The sequence below is a fragment of the Callithrix jacchus genome, chromosome 12 (genome assembly GCF_049354715.1).
Source record: "Callithrix jacchus isolate 240 chromosome 12, calJac240_pri, whole genome shotgun sequence".
In the NCBI taxonomy this organism is placed as follows: Eukaryota; Metazoa; Chordata; class Mammalia; order Primates; family Cebidae; genus Callithrix; species Callithrix jacchus.
The window spans coordinates 79,713,306-79,729,128 of NC_133513.1; the positions used below are offsets into that span (position 1 = coordinate 79,713,306).

The 15,823-nt window shown below is 37.6% G+C and overlaps 1 protein-coding gene across 9 annotated transcripts in view; it reads right to left on the reverse strand.

Moving 5' to 3' along the window:
• Positions 1–15,823, reverse strand: part of SGMS1 (sphingomyelin synthase 1) — a 334,608-nt gene that overhangs the window by 59,618 nt on the left and 259,167 nt on the right. The window contains exon 2 of one of the 9 annotated variants that reach the window (XM_054243068.2): positions 7,732–7,829. The exons of the other annotated variants lie outside the window; for them this stretch is intronic. The gene's annotated coding sequence lies outside the window, so the exon portion shown is untranslated. The remainder of the gene's footprint in view (positions 1–7,731; positions 7,830–15,823) is intronic. 9 annotated transcript variants of the gene reach the window in all.

Below are 15,823 nucleotides of genomic sequence, written 5' to 3' on the forward strand. Positions count from 1 at the left end.
AACAAATATAAATAGCTCCCTAAAGACCCCTCTTTAAGCAATGGTTCCCAGGACTCCCATAGAAAAAGTAATCTTCGGGGTCCAAAGTGGCTCCCGCCAGAGGTCATGGCGCTCGTGAAGGAGAGGTCATCAGTTCAAGGCTAACCTGAGCAACCTCATAAGCTCAAACTGATTGGCAAAAAAAGAAAAAGTAATCTTTGCTGAGGATGAGCAAATTATTGAAAACTATAAATCACACAAGGAAATGATCCAACACCATAAGGGAAATTTGGCAGGTATGACAAACAGGAAGTTTACCAAACCATAAATTTGAGAATATGAAACAGATTTGAAGAGACTATGGGATAAAGAATTGAAACCACAATGAAAATACAAGAATTTTTTTTAAAGACAGATGTGTTTAAAGAGGGTACAGAGAAACCCTAGTTTCTCTCCACTGGCCTGTGATCCACTGATATTACAGGAGGAAAGAAGAGACAGCAAAATGTTAAAGGCAGGTCAAAAGAGGAAGTGAAATCAGCAAAAGTATAAAGTATGTAAATATAAAGATAATTGACACGTTTTGTCAAGCCTCAAAGATATCAACAACCTAGCACCCACATCCTCTTTTGGGGGGTGAAAAGGGAAATAGAAAACTGAATACAGTTAATTGAAAGATGAATCAGATTTCCAAAAAGGTGTTTCGCTGAACATATCATTCTATCTCATTGTCTCCAAAAACTCCTCTGAAATGGTAGTAAAAGGATATTTTAAAAAGGAATAAGAAATCAGAAGAGTTGAAGAGAAAAGAAAAGGAGAAAACAGCAACACAATTTTGGAAGTTGGGAAGCACATGAATCAGTGGTGACGGATCTGGAGGGCCCAAAACAAGGAGCCCTAAGCCAGCAAAGGGGAAAGAAGCACTCTGATTTATGTAACAGTAGATACTTCCTATATCCTTAAAAGTATGAGGAATTGGTGGCATCAAGTACCTTGAAATGGTGTGAAAGTAGAGTTAAAAGACCACTTAAGAAGTTCCTCTAGATTCTCATTTTGTCCAGTTGAGCAACTGCCTCTCCCCCACACCACAGAATATTGAAGTTTATCCTCTGGAAAAGAGAAATGGAGAGTTTCTAGAGTAGGGGACATCAAACACAGTTGAAAGCAGGGGCATCTTACTAAAAACAAGGGAGAAAGCGAAGTTCTGAAAAGATTAAGTAGGATCTGCCCTTACCTTTTACCTCCTTAGGCCCCCAGAATAACTTCCAGTGAATGATCAGGTGAATTTTTTTCTAGAAACACCCAGGATTTTAAGAAAAAAGACTTAAGGATACTGATCATCTTCCACTGAAACCAGATAAACAAGCTCACTTTATGCAAAGAGTTTCCAAACAGTTTTTATTTGTGCCTACTTTAAAATATGAATGGGCAACTAAAATAAAAAAAAATCACCAGATGGCTTAAGAAACTCTCTAATAAATATAAAAGCCAGAGAGGAAGATAATAAACAGAAAGAACTTGGAAAACAGACTAAGAAAAACGATTACATTTTCAAAGATATAAAGTGTCAAAAAAGAACAAGATGTACCAAAAAAGGAGAGAGAATTTTAAAGAGGGAACTCCTGTAAATTCTTAGTCAGTATGAACAATTCAATAGAAACAACAGAAAAAGTTGAAAAAAAAACTCAGATGTGAAACAAAATGAATGACGAAAAATCGAGAAGAAAATAATTAAAAAGCAATCTAGAAGCCTAAGATCAGAATAGCAGGAGTTAAAGAAAATGCAGAAAAAAAATAAAAGATTTAGAAATATTTTAAATCTAAAAAGAGAAAATTTAAAAATTTCTCAGAACTAAAGGGCACATGAGTTGCCAGATTGAAAGTTCATCAAATGTCTGAAAACAATGGCTGAATACATGCTTTCTGTTATTATTATTATTCCACATTAATTAATTGTTTAAAAAGGGATAAGAAGGCTGGGTGTAGTGGCTCATACCTGTAATCGCAGCACTTTGGGAGGCCAAGGCAGGTAAATCATGAGGTCAGAATATCAAGACCATCCTGGCTAACATGGTGAACCCCATCTCTCTACTAAAAATACAAAAAAAAAATTAGCTGGGTGTGGTGGCACACACCTATAGTCCCAGCTACTTGGGAAGCTGACGCAAGAGAATCAATTGAACCCGGGAGGTGGAGGTTGAAGCGAGCCAAGGTCATGTCACTGCACTCCAGCCAGGGAGACAGAGCAAGAGTCCATATTAAAAAAAACAAACTAAAAAAAAAGCAGTCTTGAAAATGCTCCAGTGCCATCCTGCTTTTCACCTTCTGGTTGTGCTTCCCTCCATCTCACTCCAACCAGAAGGGCTAGTCTCCCTCCATCCTTGACCTTCCTTATTAGAACTTCTGTCTCTAACCAGAAGAGCTACTGAGGACTTAAAGCACAATGACAATGTTCTTAATGTGCAAAAATAGAATTTTGATTGTACTTTCAATCACAATCTTAAAATGAGCAATAGTGCCTCTTTAATACCACAGAAATGATGACAACAATAATACCATAAACTTTACATACATGTTATGTAAAATAATCATTTCCTCCAGCTTTTCTAAGGCAATTCAGATTTCAAATATATTTTTCCCTTGTCTCCTACATCATCAAAATGTCCTAGAAGATTTAATATTTCAGTTTCTAAATTACTTCTCTTTCAGCATGTTTCTGCTACCCAGAAGTAGTTAGAAATTCTTGATCAGATATGTGCTGATAATTTTTACTCAGAGGCATGGTCACTTAAAATAATCTATGAAGGCTGATTAAGGCACCCTGTCAACATGCCTAACAAAGATAATCAAAAGCAACTAGGCTGGGTGTAGTGACTCACACCTGTAATCCCAGCACTTTGGGAAGCTGAGGTAGGCGGATCACCTGAGATCAGGAGTTCAAGACCAGCCTGGCCAACATGGCAAAACCCCACCTCCACCAAAAATGCAAAAATTAGCCAGACATGGTGGAGCATGCCTGTAGTTCCAGCTGATTGGGAGGCTGAGGCAGGAGAATTGCTTGAACCCAGGAGGCAGAGGTTGCAGTGAGCCAAGATCAATCATGCGACCGCACTCTAGCCTGAGTGACAGAGTGAGACTCCATCTCAAAAAAAAAAAAAAGCAACTAAATATAAAGTATGCTTTTGTCTTTTAAATTGGAGACTTTCAAGGGGTGGTAACAGATTAATAGACTGAAAGAAAGGAACCCAATTTCTTGATTAATATAACATATTCTAAAAACTAACTATACTAAAGTGTTTTTTTTAAATTTTATTTTACTTTAAGTTCCAAGATACATGTGCAGGGTGTGCAGGTTTGTTATATAGGTATACATGTGCCATGGTGGTTTGCTGTACCTATTAACACATCATTTAAGTTTTAAGTACCATATGCAATAGCTATTGGTCCTAATGCTCTCCCTCCTCTTTCTCCCGACCCCCCAATAGGGTCTGGCATGTGTTGTTCCCCTCCCTGTGTCCATGTGTTCTCACTGTTCAACTCCCACTTATGAGTGAGAACATGAGGTATTTGGTTTTCTGTTCCTGTGTCAGGTTGCTGAGGACAATGGCTTCCAGTTTCATCCATGTCCCTGGAAAGGACATGATCTAATTCTTTTTTATGGCTGCATAGTATTCCATGGTAAATATCTACCACATTTTCTTTATCCAGTCTATCATTGATGGGCATTTGGGTTGGTTTCATGTCTTTGCTATTGTAAACAGTGCTGCAATAAACATACACATGCAATGCATATATCCTTATAACAGAATGATTTATATTACTTTGGGTATGTACCCAGCAATATACTGGATCAAATGACATATTCTGGGTCAAATGTTGAAAAGCAACAGCAGCAAAAGCCAAAATTGGGGAAATGGGATCTGATTAAACTAAAGAGTTTTTGCAGAGCAAAAGAAACTATCATCAGAGTGAACAGGCAACCTACAGAATGGGAGAAAATTTTTGCAATCTATCCATCTGACAAAATTTTAATATCCAGAATCTACATGGAACGGAAACAAATTTATAAGAAAAAAAACATCAAAAAGTGGGCAAAGGATATGAACAGACACTTCTCAAAAGAAGACATTTATGCAGCTAATAAACATGAAAAAAAGCTCAACATCACTGGTCATTACAGAAATGCAAATCAAAACCACAATGAGATACCATCTCATGCCAGTCAGAATGGAGTTAAGTTTTGTAGTCCACTGAGGATTATAAATTCTCTTTCACTGGGTAACCAATAGTTTTCCATTTCACTGAGAAAAAGTCTACTAAAGTATGTTTATAAAAATAAATTGGAGTGACTGAGGTAAAAAAGAAACCTAACTGAGGGAACATGACCCTAGGGACTAATACCAAGTTCAAAATTAGCAACAACTCACAGGCCTAGATAGGAGAAATCAAGTTCAAGTCTACCTCCCAAAATAAATTTCTAGTATTTATTTAGATAGCTTGAAAAGTTCAAACTATTTTCAGACTAGAAAGCATGCAAAAAAAGTAAATTTTAAATTCATGGCACTTAAATGTATATCCTTTGAGCATTCCTTGCCATGACAGCACTGCTCACATGCCCATCATGTTCTTTGCTCCCATACATGGCTCTCCCTGTCTCCTTCTCCTAGTCCCCTGGAGGTAAAAAAAGAATCAAAAGTGTTTTAAAAAGCACATGTAGATCTCTACCTATATCTCCACACCAGTCCCTACCCCCAGTGCATTAAAGTTTTCTTTTTCTGAGAGCAATTATGTTAATTCTTTGAAAGCAAATATCCATCAATCAATTCACTTTTCCACTCACCACTGTGACTCCTTGATTCTAATCAAGATATGCTAATTTCCCAAACTTTCAGGTCCCCACTTTCACTGAGCTTCTTTATTAACTAACTGCTGGTTAACAGCAACAAAGTTTGCTGTCTAGAGGATAATCCTTATCCATGAAGTAGGTCACCATTGGATCACAGGATCAGGTTGTAAACGACTATAGCTCTAGTTTTGGACTAAGGTATAATACCACCAGGGGGCAGCACAAAGTCTGTGAAATTACACATCCCAGTGACCTTCTCAAGTTATAAAGCAACTTAGGTATAACTTCCAATAGATGTCCTGGGTCCAAGTGACAAAATTATGTAATGGAATTGCAAAAACTAGAACTCTTTTTTTCTGAGCCATCGACCAATGTGCTCTCCTCTATACCCATGTGATTTTAAGGTGTATTTAGTGACTACAATTAGCTGTTTCCATAATTTTTTATGCAAACATACTGCATATCTAAGCTATCTTACAGTAATACAAGACCATATCCAGGACACTTCAAAGACATTTAAAAAAAGCCTAACAAAGAGCATGCTGTTTTCTAAAAGGACTAATCTCAAAACTATCACCACAAATATTTATTCTTGCTTTATACTATTTTTTTTTATTTTTTAGTTTGTTTTTTTGAGCCAGACCCTCGCTCTGTCACCCAGGCTGGAGTGCAGTGGTGCGATCTCAGCTTACTGCAACCTCTGCCTCCCAGGTTCAACCGATTCTCCTGCCTCAGCCTCCCAAGTAGCTGGGATTACTGGCACCATCACGTCTGGCTAATCTTTGTAGAGATGGGGTTTCACTATGCTGGCCAGACTGGTCTTGAACTCCTGACCTCAGGTGATTTGCCCTCCTCAGCTTCCCAAAGTGTTGGGATTACAGGCGTGAGCCACCGCACCCAGCCAATACTAAACTTTAGTAAGCTTTCTTCTCTCACTTTGATAGCTATAATTCAATGTAACAAAATTAGAGCCTTGTAACTAATCAAAGACCACTGAACTGTAAAGAAATTATATAAATTATGTAAGTTGTAAAATTAGTGAACCAAAGGCACGATAACACAATTTTTAAAATAGATAAAAGATTTGAACAAACACAGCCAAGTCTATTTTGCATTAGGTCAAATAAGTACTCTTAAAAGGCCTTGATTATATATTACTGTGGTATGTTACACTTATAAAACCAAGGTTCAAAATAAGTTATACATAAAAGTGTTTGCAAGTTCACAAGCATTTACAAAGTCTCCAACATTAACATATATGTAACATCAAGTATAACAAACCCTAGCGTTAAATAAATTATGATGAAAAATTTGTAAACAAAATACTCCATAAACAAACCTAAAAGATAAATGACAACAGGGGACACAACATACTAAAAATCCATCATGCATTGCAAATATGAAGAGCAGATATTTTCTTCAAAATATGATAAGAAAAAGACTTTACACAAAGATTACAGGTCAGGTGCAGTGGCTCACACCTGTAATCCCAACACTTTGGGTGGCCAAAACAGGAGTATTGTTTGAGCCCAGGAGTTCAAGGCTAGCCTGGGCAACATGGCAAGACCCTGTCTCTACAAAAAAATTGAAAAATTGGCCCAGTGTGGTGGCACATGCTTATGATCCCAGCTACTTGGGAGGCTGAGGCAGGAGGATCCCTTGAGCCTGGGAAGTCGAGGCTGCAGTGAGTCACATAAGGTATGTATGGTATACAATTATGTATGGCACATAATTATATATGTGCCACTGCAGTCTATTCTAGGCGACAGAATGAGACTGTCTCAAAAAGTAAAATAAAATAAAATAAAAACAAGCGATTACAAACAGGTCAATCACATACACATGTGAAAAATAAGCAAACAAAAAATCCCACTAACAAATGTGGAGAGAAAAAAGTTTTTCCCTCACTAGTTACAAAAATGAAAAGAAATATTAAAACAATAGCAAGATGCCATTCTTTAGCTATCAAGTTGGCAAAGATGGGAAAAAAGCCATACTTAAAAGAACCAGTTTCATCAAAGGTCCAAGTTCTGCCAATCCTACCTCTCAAGTATACCACACATCTATCTACAGTCACATGTTACTTAACGATGAGATACCTTCTAAGAAATGCATCATTAGATGATTCTGTAATGGTGTGAACATAACAGAATGTATCTGCACAAACCTAGATGGTATAATCTATTATGCACCTGGGTTATATGAATATCCTATTACTCCTAGATTAAAAACTTGTACAGCATTCTACTGTACTGATTATTGTAAGCAAGTATAACACAATGGTATGGTTTGTGTATCTGAATGTAGAAAAGGTATAGTGAAAATATGGTATAAATAATAAAAATGGTGCACCTGTATAGGGCACTTACCATGAATGGAGCTTGCAGGACTAGAAGTTGCTCTGGGTGAGTAAGTCAGTGGTGAGTGAATGTGAAGGCCTAGGACATTACTGTATACTACTGCAGACTTTGTAAACACTGCACACTTAGGTACACTAAATTTATTTAAAAGTTTTTCTTTCTTCAATAATAAATTCACTTTGTCTTACTGAAACATTTTACTTTATAAATTTTCTAATTTGTTAAATGTTTTGATTTCTTTGTAATAATACTTAGCTTAAAACACAAATGCATTATACAGCTGAACAAAAATATTTTCCTTATATCCTTATTCTATAAGCTTTTTTCTATTTTTTAAAATTTTATTTTATTTTTAATTGTTTAAACTTTTTTCTTAAAAACAAACACACAAGGTCGGGCACGGTGGCTTATGTCTGTAATCCCAGCACTTTGGGAGGCCGAGGCGGGTGGATCACGAGGTCAACAAATCGAGACCATACTGGTCAACATGGTGAAACCCAGTCTCTACTAAAAATACAAAAATCAGCTGGGCATGGTAGCACGCACCTGTAGTCCCAGCTACTCGGAAGGCTGAAGCAGGAGAATCACTTGAGCCCAGGAGGCGGAGGTTGTAGTGAGCTGAGATCACGCCACTGAACTCCAGCCTGGCAACAGAGCAAAAGTCTGTCTCAAAAAATAACAAAAATAAAAACAAAAAAACAAAGAAACAAACTTACACATTAGCCTAGGACTGCACAGCATCAGGATCATCAGTATCACTGTTTTCTACCTTCCACAACTTGTCCCACTAGAAGGTCTTCAGGGCGATAACATGCATGGAGTTGTCATCTCCTGTGATAATGATGCCTTCTTCTGGAATTCCTCCAGAAGGACTTGCTTTATAGTTAACTTTTAAAAATATATAAGTAGAAGGAGTACATTCTAAACTAATGATAAAAGGTACACTATAGCAAATACATAAACCGGTAACAGACCCAATTACTATCAAGTGTTACATAAGCTATGTAATTATATATGCTATAATTTTATATAACTGGCAGTGCAGTGGGTTTGCACCAGCATCATCACAAACATGAGTAATGCGTTGCACTAGCATGTTAGGACAGCTATTACGCCATTAGGCTATATAAATTTTTCATCTGTGTTATAATCATATGGAACCACCACTGCACACAAAATCTATCATTGACCAAAATGTTGTTATGCCACACATGACTCTACTACCTCCCTTCCATTGCAACTACCATGGTTCAGGTGGCATTACATTTCATCTGAATTATTGCCACAGCTTCCTCAATACCGCTCCCGTGCACACCTCATCCATCCAAACCCCAACTGCACAACGCAGCAAGAGAACTTTTAAAACTGTGTAATTCCCATCTTTGAATTCTTGCGATAATTTCTCACTATTTTTAAGGTAAAACCCACACAATTATTTCATGTTGTAGAAGACCATTCCTGCCTTTGTACAGTAGAGTTCCCCCACTACACACTACACTTCAATTACTTTGGCCTACTTGTAGTTCTGGCCTCACAGCCTTTGAACATGCTGTTACCTCCATCTAGAACACCTCCACATGGGCTTCCAGTCAATATTCAGGCCACCACTCCTATGTTGTCTCTTCAAATAAGCCTTCTCTGAGCATCATCTTTGACTTAGTACATTCTGTGCTGCTATAACAGAATTGAAGGCTAGGAAGTTCAATCTCAAGGGGTTGGCATCCAGTTAGGGCCATTTTGCTGCATCATCCCATTGTAGAAGGCAAAAGGGAAAAAAGGAGTGAGCTTATCTTTTTATATAAGAGACCCATTCCTGTGATAATAACATTAATCCATTCATGAAGGAAGAGCCTTCATTACTGAACCACTTCTTAAAGGTCACACCGGCCGGGCACGGTGGCTCAAGCCTGTAATCCCAGCACTTTGGGAGGCCGAGGCGGGTGGATCACGAGGTCAACAGATCGAGACCATCCTGGTCAACATGGTGAAACCCCGTCTCTACTAAAGATACAAAAAATTAGCTGGGCATGGTGGCGCGTGCCTGTAATTCCAGCTACTCAGGAGGCTGAGGCAGGAGAATTGCCTGAACCCAGGAGGTGGAGGTTGCGGTGAGCCGAGATCGCGCCATTGCACTCCAGCCTGGGTAACAAGAGCGAAACTCCGTCTCAAAAAAAAAAAAAAAGGTCACACTTCAGAACATGTTGCGTTCAGGATTGTTTCCAACACATGAAATTTGGGAGACACATTCAAACCACTGCACTCTTATCTATATAATCTTAGTTGCTGAATGTCCTTCTGCCCTACCAGAAATCAAGGCTCCATAAAGGAAGGTCCCTTGGTTGTATTTTTCATTATTGTATTCCCATGAACTAGCACAATGCCCAGCACATAGTAGCCACTCAATATACATATCTGTTTCATGAACAACAAAAAATGAATACAGAGAAAGAAGGTGGCCAACTACATTTGATCAAAACATACTTCTTAAATCTAGATTTTTGCAGTGTGAAACTGACTATTTAACTTTCTTAAAACTCACTTTTCCCCAAATAAAAAAAATAACAACCCTATAAACTCGAGATTTCATCAAAGGAAAATTAATTTTTAAAAGTAAGTAATCTCATAAAAAATACAGCTAAGATCTTTACCTGAGAAAGTATACTTTCTTTAATCATACCATTTCATCTTTAGATCTGCTTTAGGAGGAGAGAAAAACACTAAGCCCTACTGGTCTTGGTAAAAAAATATGTTAAATATATAAAGAGAACTAGCTAACCTTAAGAGAAGGTTCAGAGAGGTTCCCAATTTTTTTATTCTTTGCTATAAGAAAAGGAAACTTAAATCCAAAGTCAATGCAATAATATAAAAACAATAATGCTCAAAATATTTTTTCATGTTTGTATAATGATAAAATACTTGACTTTTTTCTTCTTCAGATTGTATATATAGCCATCTTCCATGTATAATTAAGCCCTCATTCTTTTCAAAGCTAGCTAAATCCTCCTGAGCAGTACATTCAATCAGATTTCTAAGGGTATCATCATAGGAAATACAGCTTAAATACAGGCTCTTATAGATGTTTCCCAACAGCTTTTGAAAGTATAATTTCCACATCCTTTATAGATGAGTTGTTCATTAATTTGTACTAGCAACTAAGACACTGGTAGGAATAATAAGATAATACAGGCACATCTGAGCAATACAGTATCAAGATGGCATGTCCTTAATTATTCCTTCCCAAACAGGTCGTATGCACCAAAATAGAACTGCAGGCATCACTGTCCTAAATTATCCAGATCATGTAATGTTCAATTTTTCAAAATTCTGTATGCATTAATATCTAAACCATTTGACAAAAAGTCAGTCTCAAATACAATGAGAGCAATATGTGATCATAACCTGAGATGGTGGCATGGCTCATTAAAAGCATTTCAGAATCTTGTCAAATGATCTAAAGATGTAAACTGTAAGATCTAACAATTTAACTTTCAAATGTCACAGGTTACTTCAGTATAAAAGACAAATAAGGAACAAGGAAAAATATGGATTTAATTTGTGAAAGAACAAAACATCAGTCTTAAAAACTGGAAAAATGACTAAGAGCAACAATTATGTATTAATACTACATTTGGAAGAAAAGAATCTTTTAGTACAAGAGGTAAAATCTAGCACCTAAAAATGCCCAGCGATGGCTTTTAAAATTATTTCTGGAAACTACATTCTTACCATAAGATAACCACAGCAGTCCATGTATCTATTTCACATCTTGATCATGTGCTTCTCCTATAGTAGAAGAATCAAACTATAGTCCATGTATCTATTTCACATCTTGATCATGTGCTTCTCCTATAGTAGAAGAATCAAACTACACTATAATATTAAGAGTCTCATGACTTAAAGTAAGTTGTTTTTATATAGCTAAGTATATATTATATAGATATCCTGTTCATTATAAGAATTTGATCAGCATTCAGAGAACAGATTATGAAAGCACTCTGGCAAAGGCATAGCCACATCAATTGCACTAAAGACACAGCTGAAATTTGTCTTCTATTTATAAACCTAATGAGCTTTTCTCTTTGGTACAAAGCAGGCCAGCATTAAGCAGCTAATGACTGATTATATTAATACATATTTACAAAAGCCAAATCACTGAATCAAAATAAAATCAAACATTTGCTAAGCACCTACTATGCACACAGCATTGTCCTGGGCATTCAGTGAGCCACAAGAACCATGTGGCATTGTTACTGCCTAACTAGGTTAAAATGTCCAAAATCAAATTCCTGCTCTTCTCCTCCAAGCCAACTCCTCCCACACGCCTTCTTCAGCTTAGTAAATTCCAATTCCATTCTGTCATTTGCTCTGGCAAAGACTTGCCACTGGTGAATGCATATAAGAGTACTGTCTCTCCAATCGTGCTCCCTCCCCCGACCCCAACCATCTAATCTATTAGAGCAATCCTATCAGCTTTACCTTCCAAATATATCCAGAAACCAACCACCTCTAACATTTCTGCTGTGTGGTCTGTTTCTACTCTTGCCTCCTTAAAATCACTTCTAAGCTCCAAACCCTTTGTGCTGGATCTCACTCCAAGTAAAAAAACCAAACTTCGTTCTTAGAAGGCTTCGTAAGGTCCCAACTAATCTGGTTCCTGCTACCTCCTTGACCTCATCTTCCTCTCTCTGCTTAAGAATCCTCACTCATCCGGCCTCTCCCACTTGCCCATTCTTACGTCAATGGCACTGGCCACTGTTTCTCTAATATGCCAAACATGTTCCTACCTAAGTCTTCATACTTGAGGGTCCTTCTGGAATATTCTTCTCCAGATATCCTCATAGCTCACTCCTTTGCCTCCTTCAAGCCTCTGTTCAAATATTCTTCATATCAACTGAATGTTCCTTGACCACACCCTTTCATACTCTGTATTTTACTTTTTTATTGTCTTTGCAGACCGAGGCAGGTGAAAAGAAAGCAAACTTAGGGCAGAGGGAACAAGAAATTCTAGGGCTGTGGTCAAGACTATGAAAAAACTGTGACCGCAGGTTAGGTTATGGGACCTGAGCAACCAAGCAGAAAGAAGTCAGGAAGTGGGATTAAGTAATTCCCTGGAGCTTGAAGGAACAGGTTTGGTGGCTGTCTTGAAGCATTGGTGATGACTACAACACAAGTGGTGGGAAGGCAGACAAGGTAGAGATTTTCTGGGATAGAACAAACTAAGAAACAAAAAGATTTAAGGGTGTGACTGGTGCTTGTCAGTCTAGTCACAGAACATTGAGCACACAAATTTTTAAAATGGGTCATGGTTTAGAACACAGGAGGCATCAAAGATGATGTAGAGAGGAGGAATTTTTAAGAATCAGGCACTTACTTGTAGCAATCATGGCTCATGATAGCTCATCATCTGGAGTGGATTCAAATGAAGTCGGTGATGAGAGCACTGTAATTTATTAGTTGGCCAAGACACAAACCTTGAGAAGGATGGTTTGGCCCCCATGGGAGAATGATCAGGGGACAAGCTGATTTGCAGAGTGGGACACATCTCTCTCAAGACGGAACGGAAGAGAGAGGAGAAGGGCTGGTATCAGATGGAGAAGGGCTTGTCCTTGTAGCCTCAAAGCCTGGCTGAAGTTTCACACAGAAGTGAGAGATGGGAAGTAGTATTAGATGGCAAAAGGCAAACACTAGTTTGCCCAGATTATATCATTTGATCACATATGGAGATGTACAGACCTCAAAACAGCAAAGCACACAAGATTATGTAAAAACTTAGTATGATATGAAAATAAAAATAACCCTTTTTTCCCTAACTAGTTTTCCTCACATTTTTTAAGACATGGGATCTCACTATGATGTCCAGGCTAAACTCAAACTCCTGGGCTCAAGCAATTCTGCCTCAGCCTCTGGGGTAGCTGGGACTAGAAGTGAGTACTACTGCAGCCAGCTTTTTTTTACTTTTAGAAGTTAAAGGTTTGGTCTCATGCTTTTATTTCTCCCAATTTATAGGTAGATTTGCTGGGGAAAATCCAAGAAAATGCAAAATAAATTTGTTTCTAAGAGGTGAAAGCACTTTCATATGCCAATTAACAATGTACCACAAGCCATGTCTTCTGAGGGATTATGTTTGCTGTGGTGTGAGGAAAGAGGATATATACTATAATGCACATAAGACTACAAACAGAAATACACGATTTTTGTTTTAAAGTGAATTACCTGTGATGAGTCCCTAAAGATATGCTTTACTCTTGCTGGTTTCTCCTTAACAGACATCTCCTTACAACTATAAACCAGAGAGTCCCTTAACCTCCAGGCTTAGTTAGATAGGGCAACTGATTCTCTGAAGAGATACCCCCAGATTCTATCAATGGGCATTTTTTAAGATGGGCAGTTTTATAGAAACAGTTTACATGAAAAAAGATTACTCATATCCAGAATGAGCACAACATTAGACTAGGAAAGGGAGCAAGGAATTATCAGTTAAAGAATTTCTTGCAATAGTCTCCCTGGAAATGTTCTGATACATTCTACCTGCTAATTGTCTTAGCCTGTTTTCTGTTGCTAGAACAGAATATCTGAGACTAAGTAGTTGACAAAGAAAAGACGTTTATTTTGGTTCATGGTTCTGGAGACTGGGAAGTCCAAGATCAAGCAGCTACATCTGGTTGGCTTCTGGTGAGGGCTCATGCTGCATCAAAACATGGCGGAAGGCATCTCAGGATGAGATGACTCATGAGACAGTGCCAAACTGGCTCTTAAAACAGACCCAGTTTCATGATAACTCACCCACTCCCATGATAGCCCATTCATCCATTAGCCCATTAATCCATTAATTCATGAATGGGTTACTCCATTCATAAAGGCAGAGTCCTCGAATCCAATCACTTCTTATAGGGCCCATCTCATAATATTGTAATTGGGAATTATGTTTCAACATAAATTTTGGAAGGGAGAAACATTCAAACTATAACACTGATGAAAGATGCCTTTCATTATGTCTTCTAATCTTTAGATATATGCCTTTTACTTCAGCAGTCATCTCTTTTCTGGTACTCCATACTTCTCATCTAATGAGATTTTGGACTCTGATGAACTGCAATGGGTTGAGATCTAGGAACCTTAGAATGATATATTAGTTTCCTATGGGTACTGTAACAAATAACTACAAACTGGGTGGCTTTACACAGAAATATATGATCAGTATGGAGGCCAGAAGTTTGAAATCAAAGTGTTGGCAGAGACACACTCCCTCTGCAGACTCTGGGGAAGAATTTGTTCCTTGCTTCTCAATCATCTGGTGGCCACTGGCATTCCATAGCATTCTTTGATTTGTGGCCACATCACTCCTATCTCTGCCTTCACCTTCACATTGCCTTCTCTGCATATCAAATCTCCTTCTGCCCCTCTCTTGCAAGGATACATATGATTGCATTTAGAGCTTACCTGGATAATGCAGGATAAGCTCTTCTTCTCAAGAGCCTTAATCACATGTTTTGCTTGAAAATGTTTACCCTTAATAACCAAGATATCCAAATGCCAGCTCTTGAAATATTTTCAGTGATTTTGCTTCTACCTTGGATTTTCTGGGGACCATAATTCAAGAGCAGTGTATTTTCTTGTAAAACCTTAGATCTGTATTTATACAGTTCACTTGCAGCATTTACACTAGCCTCTTTCCTGGAAAAGTCTTTCACACTTGATTAATAAAGCCATCTCCTTCTTTTTACTGATTCATCTTCACATTCCTTCTTTATGGCAGAACAACCCAAACAAAACAACTCTTTTTAAACTAAGGGCATATCAGGGAGAGATGGGAAGAGAAAAAGAAACAGACTACAATTCACTCATGTTTTATTTAAGTTTTAGAACCTATGGCTAACAATTTAAACTTTGGTTGCAATCTATAAAGCATCCAACCTGAAAAATGTAGATTTTTCAGCAAAAACATGCAGATCATAAGCAGAGACTGAGACAAATGAGTCCTAAAGTCTGTCCTTGGCAAAGTTTCTTCATTCATAGAAAACCACATCAGCAAAATTTAAAATGTTTTCAGAACCACTCAAAGGCATTATTCATACACTAATTTGTAACTTGTATTCAAGTATTCCATAGTTGCACATATATAGTCAGATATAAAACCTTCAGTGGATTAGTAGAGCACTGAGCACAGAATAGGCTCTGAAAAAATATTTGCTGAATGAATCAATAAGTGGATTTTTAGGTGGGATTGCTCTCTTAAAGTACTCTAGCTAGTATGAGTACTTTCTCTTAATTTGTATCTTAATTCCTACCTGATGGTTACTATCCATTTTTAAGGAATATCGAAAGTGTCAACAAGAATGACAGATCAATGTTCTGAGCTTGGAGTTACTATATCATTCCCAAATGAGTAGGGAGGTTTTTTTCTTTCTAAAACCCATATTGTATTGAACATCTGCTATTAAAGCACCATGTATTCCTGACAGTGTAGGGAAAAAAGGAGCATATGATAAGGCAGAATATATGGAAGAAAATGGTGCCAAAAGTATGAATGAGTAGACAAGTACAAACAATATATGCTCAGATTAAATAAGAGCAAAAATTAGTTAAGACTTTCATAACCTTTATGACAGTCATAAGGCAATGTGACATTATTTACCAA